This window comes from Lactuca serriola, chromosome 9 (assembly GCF_051521515.1).
Source record: "Lactuca serriola cultivar US96UC23 chromosome 9, Lser_US96UC23_V15, whole genome shotgun sequence".
NCBI classification, from domain to species: Eukaryota; Viridiplantae; Streptophyta; class Magnoliopsida; order Asterales; family Asteraceae; genus Lactuca; species Lactuca serriola.
In genome coordinates this window covers 26899380-26908132 of record NC_136416.1, presented here as the reverse complement: position 1 = coordinate 26908132, position 8753 = coordinate 26899380, and positions in this window count along the sequence as shown.

The following is an 8753-nucleotide window of genomic DNA, read 5'->3' as shown; positions in this document are numbered from 1 at the left end:
ATTACAAGTCATTCAACAAATATATACATATATACAGACTTGTAAACAAAACAACTCGATGATTCATCCATCTTACGCCCTTGCGCCACTTCCTGTAATACAAATAAAACTGAGTGGGTCAGGCTTGGGAGCCTGGTGAGCATATAGAGTTTTCAACCCACAATAAATAAATTATATATAATTTCACCAACCAATCACTATCCCGATTACCCATTCTCGTTATCCTCACTTTACGTCTCTAAAATAACATCTATCTCAAGGGACCTAATCTAGGATTTTCATCGGGACGGACATTACTGCTAAGGGGTTTCCTCAACAATAGATATCCTAAAGGCAACCATGAGGGGGATAGAGTACACCGGTGAACACATCGTTCACAACACCTACAGGTTATAAACCTACTAGCGTTCCACTGGACTGTCTAGAAAGAATCCGTGGTCGTTATCCATACTCCGCTGAATAACTAGATCAACAACAACAACAACATTGAGGCCTCTCATCTGTTTATTACACACCAACTATCTACCCATGTTCTACCCAACATATTAGTAGATAAAAATATATATTTTTATACATAGTTTAAAACCTGTATATCATTTTCCTTCGATACATATTCCACATAACAGATGAGGCACACCCACATAACACGTATTTCATAGAAAGTAAATCAGATCTATGAGATAGAAGAGAATGAATATACATTCACACTTATAACAACAAAATTATACACATAAACAACAATATACTTAATACACCCAAACCATACTTGTATTATTATCGTGTTTATGAAAGGTAGTATACACTCACTTGATCAGAAGATGATCGGACAACACTACGACTTGCAGAAGTAGTAATCCTCAGCAGATCTGGAAGATCTCTACAAAAATCGAACTTCTCACGGGCAGAGCTTCGGCTCGGGAACCGCACTTCTCGGGATCTTCGGGATCTCGGGACTTGCTTCGGGGATCGAGAATAATACCGGGGCTTCGGGGTATTTCTGGCATGCAAATCGATGCAAAACGGGAGAGAGAAGAGAGGAAAATAGCAAAGGAGTCGGCTGCCCTCGCATCCTATTTATAGGAGGCTGGAGCCTCGAAGTACGCGGGGCGTACTGCGTTACGCGGGGCGTACTGCCTCAGAATCATCATTGCTTACGTATCCGAAGAACTCAAGTGCGAGTGTCGACATTCCTCGGTGTACACGGGGCGTACTTCGGATGAGTCCGATGACTCCTCTTCGGATAATGCCGGATTTTATAATTAAATTTATTTATTAATTATTTAATAAACTTAAAAAATTCATATCTTCTTCATACGAATTCCGTTTTCGACATTCTTTATATCCACGCGTAGGTGAGACTACGCTCTACAACTTTCGTTTAGACTCCGTCGGCTAATTTTGACTTTATTTTTATTATTTATTTTTAATAGGCCGGGACAGAAAAACTTCGTTATAAATTCATAACTTCTTCGTTTGATGCCCGTTCTCGCCTAACTTTTTATCGCTTTGATATCAACAACGAGACCTTCGATCCTTGTTTAGATTTTTTCGGCTAAAAACCGCTCGATCTCAAATCGAGTATTTCAGGCTGCATACCGCTAAGTCGAAACTTCAGAAAATCGTAACTTCTTCATACGAAGTCAGATTTGGGCGTTCTTTATATATTCGGAAACCTCGTTTCCACTACTACAACATTATCCAAAGATATCAAGTTTATTTTATACTTTAATTTTGACGCTTATTTTTATTCTTAATTAATCAAACCACATAATTAAGCAATTAAGCACAAAACACATAATACTCAAATAATACACTTCTATTATTTCAAAACGGGTTACAAAGGTTAACCTAGACTATTATATCAACATTAATGACAAGCCCAGAAACACAGGCGTTACAATTCTCTCCACCTTAGAATGATTTCGTCCCCGGAATCACACATCAACAAACAAATGCGGATAGCGACCCATCATGTCACTCTCCGTCTCCCAGGTGAGATTCGGCCCATTCGTGTGTTTCCATCGGACAAGCACTAACTCGACCATCTTGCGTCGCAACTTCTTAGTCTTTCGGTCAATGATTGCCTCTGGTTCTTCAATCAACCTTTTGTTCTCATCGATTCTTAACTCTGAAAGTGGAATCATGTTGGGAACTTCCCCCGTGAACTTCCTCAAATAACACACATGAAAAGTGTTATGAATTCCATTCAGTTCTTTTGGTAGTTCGAGCTTGTAAGCTTGGTTCCCAATCCTCTGAAGGACTTTAAACGGTCCAATAAACCTTGGACTCAACTTTCCCCTTACCAAATCTTATAAGTCCCTTCCACGGCGAGACTTTAAGCAAAACCGAATCTCCAATTTCAAAAGTCATCGGTCTTCGCTTTTTGTCAGCATAGCTCTTTTGACGATCCTGAGCTGCTAACATTCTTTCCTTAATTATTTTCAACTTTTCAGCAGTTTGATGAACCATCTCCGGTCCCATAAACTGCTTTTCCCCAGCCTCAAGCCAACAAGACAGCGTACGACACTTCTGTCCATACAAAGCTTGGTAAGGTGCCATCTTAATGCTCGAGTGGAAACTATTATTGTAGGAAAATTCTACCAAAGGTAAATGTTCATCCCAAATACCTAGGAATTCCAAGGTACATGCTCTCAGCATGTCTTCAAGTGTTTGTATCGTTCTTTCACTCTGACCATCAGTCTGCGGATGGTAAGTTGTACTTAAACACAACTTGGTACCCAATTCCTCTTGTAGACTTTTCCAAAACCTCGAGGTGAAATGGCTATCACGATCCGACACAATCGTTAACGGAACACCGTGAAGCCTCACAATCTCCTTCACGTAAGAATTTGCAAGCTTCTCCATAGACCATTTCTCCTTGGCTGCTATGAAATGCGCACTCTTAGTGAATCGATCAACGACCACCCAAATCATGTCGTGACCATTCTTTGTTCTGGGTAGTTTAGTGACAAAATCCATAGCAATGTCTTCCCACTTACCCATAGGCACAGACAAAGGTTCTAAACTCCTGTACGGTTTCTGATGTTGTGTCTTTACTCTCGCACAAGTCACACACTCAGCCACATACTTTTCAACGTCAAGCTTCATCGTCGGCCACCAGTAGTAGTGTTTTAGGTCCCTATACATTTTAGTGCTACCGGGATGAATCGAGTACATGGTTTTGTGAGCTTCTTCCATCAGAAGATCTCTGACTCCTCCTGTCTTAGGTATCCAAATCCGATCTTGGAACACCTTCAGTCCATGACTGTTTACACCGAACACCAACGTTTTGCCCAAACGTTCCTCCTTTCAGTCATTCTTTTCAGAAGCTTCCTCTTGAGCTTTCTTTATACTTTCCACAATGGTCGAGAAAATTTCAATTCTCAACGCTCTTGGCCTTTTCCTTTCAAGATTGACTTTCCGACTGAGAGCATCAGCAACAACATTAGCCTTACCGGGGTGGTAAAGTATCTCGCAGTCGTAGTCCTTGAGTAACTCCAGCCAGCATCGTTGCCTCATATTCAATTCTTTCTGATTAAAGAGATATTGGAGACTCTTATGATCAGTAAAAAGTTTGCACTTCGTGCCATAGAGGTAATGCCTCCATATTTTCAGAGCGAACACTACCGCTGCCAACTCCAAATCATGAGTCGGGTAGTTCTTTTCATGTTCTTTCAGCTGTCGAGACGCATATGCTATCACCTTTTCTCTTTGGGTCAAAATACAACCCAATCCAACCCCAGACGCATCGCTATAAACAACGAAGTCTTCAACTCCATCGGGTAGACAAAGTATCGGTGCCTCGCATAACTTCGTCTTTAGCTTCTCGAATGCTTCTTTATGCTTCTCACCCCAAGCATAAGTAGCTCCTTTGTGGGTCAAAGCTGTCAACGGAGTAGCGATCGAAGAAAAGCCTTGGATAAACCTTCGGTAATATCCGACTAATCCCAAAAAGCTTCGGATCTCCGTGGGACTTTTCGGTTGCTCCCACTTTGTCACAGCTTCAATCTTTGCCGGATCAACCATTATACCTTCTTGGTTGACCACGTGACCCAAGAATTGGACTTCTCGAATCCAAAAATCACATTTGGAGAACTTAGCATACAACTTCTCCTTCTTCAAGACTTCTAACACTTCTCGCAAGTGTCTGTCATGCTCCTCTTGGCTTTTCGAATAAATCAGAATGTCATCTATGAACACTATCACAGATTTATCTAGGAACGGATTACAAACTTTGTTCATTAAATCCATGAATGTTGCCGGAGCATTGGTTAGTCCAAATGACATAACCAAAAACTCGTAGTGTCCATATCGGGTTCTGAATGCAGTCTTCTCAATATCCTGCTCCCTTACTTTCAGCTGATGATATCCTGACCTTAGGTCGATCTTTGAAAAATAACTTGAACCTTGTAGTTGATCGAACAAGTCATCAATCATCGGCAACGGATATCTATTCTTTATTGTTACCTTGTTCAGCTCTCTGTAATCGATGCACATTCTCATACTTCCATCTTTCTTCTTTACGAATAACACCGGAGCTCCCCAAGGTGATGAACTAGGTCTAATGAAACTCTTGTCCAATAACTCCTGAAGTTGCATCATCAGCTCCTTCATCTCCGTCGGTGCTAATCGATAAGGTGCTTTTGCAATTGGTGTTGTTCCTGGTAACAAGTCTATTCTGAACTCCACTTGTCTAACAGGTGGTAATCCAGGAAGATCTTCGGGAAATACTTCCGGATAATCACACACAACAGGAGTATTCTGCATCGCCTTTTTCTCCTTCTTAGCGTCTATCACGAATGCTAGATACGACGTACATCCTTTAGCCAAACACTTTCTGGCTTTCATCAATGAAATGATTCCAGAATTTACTATGCGTTTATCTCCATACGCCATAAACGACTCTTTCCCAGGCGGGTTTACTTTGACTATTTTCTTCTTGCATAAAATTTCGGCATCATTGGCGCTAAGCCAATCCATTCCCAGAACGATGTCGAAACCATTAAGTTCGATAGGCAATAATTCCTCGTGGAACTTATTCCCATTCATATCAATTAAGATGTTTTTCATACGATGGCTAACAGGTACAAACTTGCCACTAGCAACTTCGACTAATAAGGCATTATCTAGTCTAACAACAGGCAAAGCTAGTTTTCTACCAAATTCATGCGATATAAAGGAGTAGTTGGTTCCAGAATCAAATAAAATTTGGGCAGGCAATGTGTTTACGAGAAAGGTACCTGAAGCGACATCAGCTTCATCTTTAGCAGCTTCCAGTGTCATCTGGAATGCTCTCGCCTTTGGCTTTGGCGGAATGTTGGGTCTAGCTGCCTCCTTCTTCTTCGGGCAGTCCCTTGACAGGTGTCCCTCCTCACCACAACCATAGCAAACTTTCTTAGTGAGGGTACATTCATTGGTATAGTGACTGGCTTTCCACACTTGTAGCATGTGGCCACTACCTCACATTTTCCATGATGCTTCTTCTTACATTTGTCGCACCATTTCTCTTCGCCTCCACCTCCCCTCGAACCAGACTTCGAGAACTTGTTTTTCTTGTTGGACCCTGAAGTTCCATCGAACTTCCTCTTTTCACCAACATCTATCCTTTCCAGACCCTTTTCCTTCTGCTGGGCCTCCACATTCTTAGCTGCACGAACAACCGTTTTCAGAGTAGTTGCCATCTTGACTGTCGGACCAAAGTCGGCAGGCAGTCCATTAGCAAATCTCTCAATCTTGGAGAGTTCCGTTGGCACTAGGTACGGAAATAACTTCATTTTCTCAGTGAATGCAGTAGCATAGTCCTCTATGCTCATTTTCCCCTTCTTCAAGTTTTGGAACTCATTGTTCAGATCAATCAGATCTAACTCTGAACAATACTGCACCCTTAGTTGTTCCAAGAACTCCTCCCATGACATTTTTAGGGCTTCTCCTCGTGGCATAGTATCTGCCAACAACTTCCACCAACTCAATACTCCAGTTTTCAGTTGTCTAACTGCAAAGACGGTCTTCTGTTTGTTGCTACAGTCGCAACTTTCAAATACCATCTCCATTTCGGAGATCCAATCCATTATCTCAACAGGCTTTGGGCTCCCAGAAAGACTTGGCGGCTTGGCGCCCAAGAAGTTCTTGTACATTCGCCCATCCTTGTTGTTTCTCCTTTCCGGATCGTTCATTCGTTCTCCTTGAGTCCCAACTAGACTCATAATGCAACTATTGTTCCCTTCCTCCGATTGCTCGGGAATCAATTCGGGTTCCTCAATAGGTATGATAGGTTCGTCCCTATTATTATGCAACATCTGTCGCATCTCATCCCTTTGTTCGACTAGCATAGCCTGAATCATGGCTTGCACCCCAGCCATTGTTATTGGTTCTGGTGCTGCTGCTACAACAGGTATTTGCTCGATCACTGGCGGTTGATTCCTGTTTTCATCCGCGTTTCCAACGCCACTCCTTGTTCTCACCATTTTTGATCTACACACCAAATAAGGTGAAATTAGATCCTCATTCACGATAGATATTCAAATCATCCTTATTACTCCGAAACATTTACATGCTAGTTCTAATAACGTAGACATACGCTTAGAATCCTACACACATAAGGTTTCCAGATCCGGTCGGCAACAGATCGTAGATCCAAATAATTAATATCATATATGGCAACATATAACATTTAGCACATAAAAGCATTTTAGGCAACTTTCCTAAAATAAACTAGTGCTCGTGTCTAAAATCCAACAGACACACATATCAAAATTCCACTTAGCATTCTAAGTTTAAGTCTAGAAATCCTACAAATTCCTAGTTCGCTTAAACTAATGCTCTGATACCAACTGTGACATCCCCAAAATCTCGGCCTGAAAAGACCAATTTCATTTATGCTTTTTAAAATAATTTCAGAGTAAATCCTTTTGATTTAAAAGTGTTGCGGAATTTGTTCCCAAAACAAACATGATAAAATAATATTTATCAAAGCATTTCATCAAGAGATGCATTTTCATTATATAATCAAAACTCGGGATGTCATGTTCCGATATAGACCATAAAGCATAAACGATAACATTACAAGTCATTCAACAAATATATACATATACAGACTTGTAAACAAAACAACTCGATGATTCATCCATCTTACGCCCTTGCGCCACTTCCTGTAATACAAATAAAACTGAGTGGGTCAGGCTTGGGAGCCTGGTGAGCATATAGGGTTTTCAACCCACAATAAATAAATTATATTTAATTTCACCAACCAATCACTATCCTGATTACCCATTCCCGTTATCCTCACTTTACGTCCCTAAAATAACATCTATCTCAAGGGACCTAATCTAGGATTTTCATCGGGACGGACATTACTGCTAAGGGGTTTCCTCAACAATAGATATCATAAAGGCAACCATGAGGGGGATAGAGTACACCGGTGAACACATCGTTCACAACACCTACAGGTTATGAACCTACTAGCGTTCCACTGGACTGTCTAGAAAGAATCCGTGGTCGTTATCCATACTCCGCTGAATAACTAGATCAACAACAACAACAACATCGAGGCCTCTCATCTGTTTATTACACACCAACTATCTACCCATGTTCTACCCAACATATTAGTAGATAAAAATATATATTTTTATAGATAGTTTAAAACCTGTATATCATTTTCCTTCGATACATATTCCACATAACAGATGAGGCACACCCACATAACACGTATTTCATAGAAAGTAAATCAGATCTATGAGATAGAAGAGAATGAATATACATTCACACTTATAACAACAAAATTATACACATAAACAACAATATACTTAATACACCCAAACCATACTTGTATTATTATCGTGTTTATGAAAGGTAGTATACACTCACTTGATCAGAAGATGATCGGACAACACTACGACTTGCAGAAGTAGTAATCCTCAGCAGATTTGGAAGATCTCTACAAAAATCGAACTTCTCGCGGGCAGAGCTTCGGCTCGGGAACCGCACTTCTCGGGATCTTCGGGATCTCGGGACTTGCTTCGGGGCTCGAGAATAATACTGGGGCTTCGGGGTATTTCTGGCACGCAAATCGATGCAAAACGGGAGAGAGAAGAGAGGAAAATAGCAAAGGAGTCGGCTGCCCTCGCATCCTATTTATAGGAGGCTGGAGCCTCGGAGTACGCGGGGCGTACTGCCTCAGAATCGTCATTGCTTACGTATCCGAAGAACTCGAGTGCGAGTGTCGACATTCCTCGGTGTACGCGGGGCGTACTTCGGATGAGTCCGATGACTCCTCTTCGGATAATGTCAGATTTAATAGTTAAATTTAATTATTAATTAATTAATAAACTTCGAAAATTCATATATTCTTCATACGAACTCCGTTTTCGACGTTCTTTATATCCACGCGTAGGTGAGACTACGCTCTACAACTTTCGTTTAGACTCCGTCGGCTAATTTTGACTTTATTTTTATTATTTATTTTTAATAGGCCGGGACAGAAAAACTTCGTTATAAATTCATAACTTCTTCGTTTGACGCCCGTTCTCGCCTAACTTTTTATCGCTTCGATATCAACAACGAGACCTTCGATCCTCGTTTAGATTGCTTCGGCTGAAAACCGCTCGATCTCAAATCGAGTATTTCAGGCTGCATACCGCTAAGTCGAAACTTCAGAAAATCGTAACTTCTTCATACGAAGTCAGATTTGGGCGTTCTTTATATATTCGGAAACCTCGTTTCCACCACTACAACATTATCCAAAGATATCAAGTTTA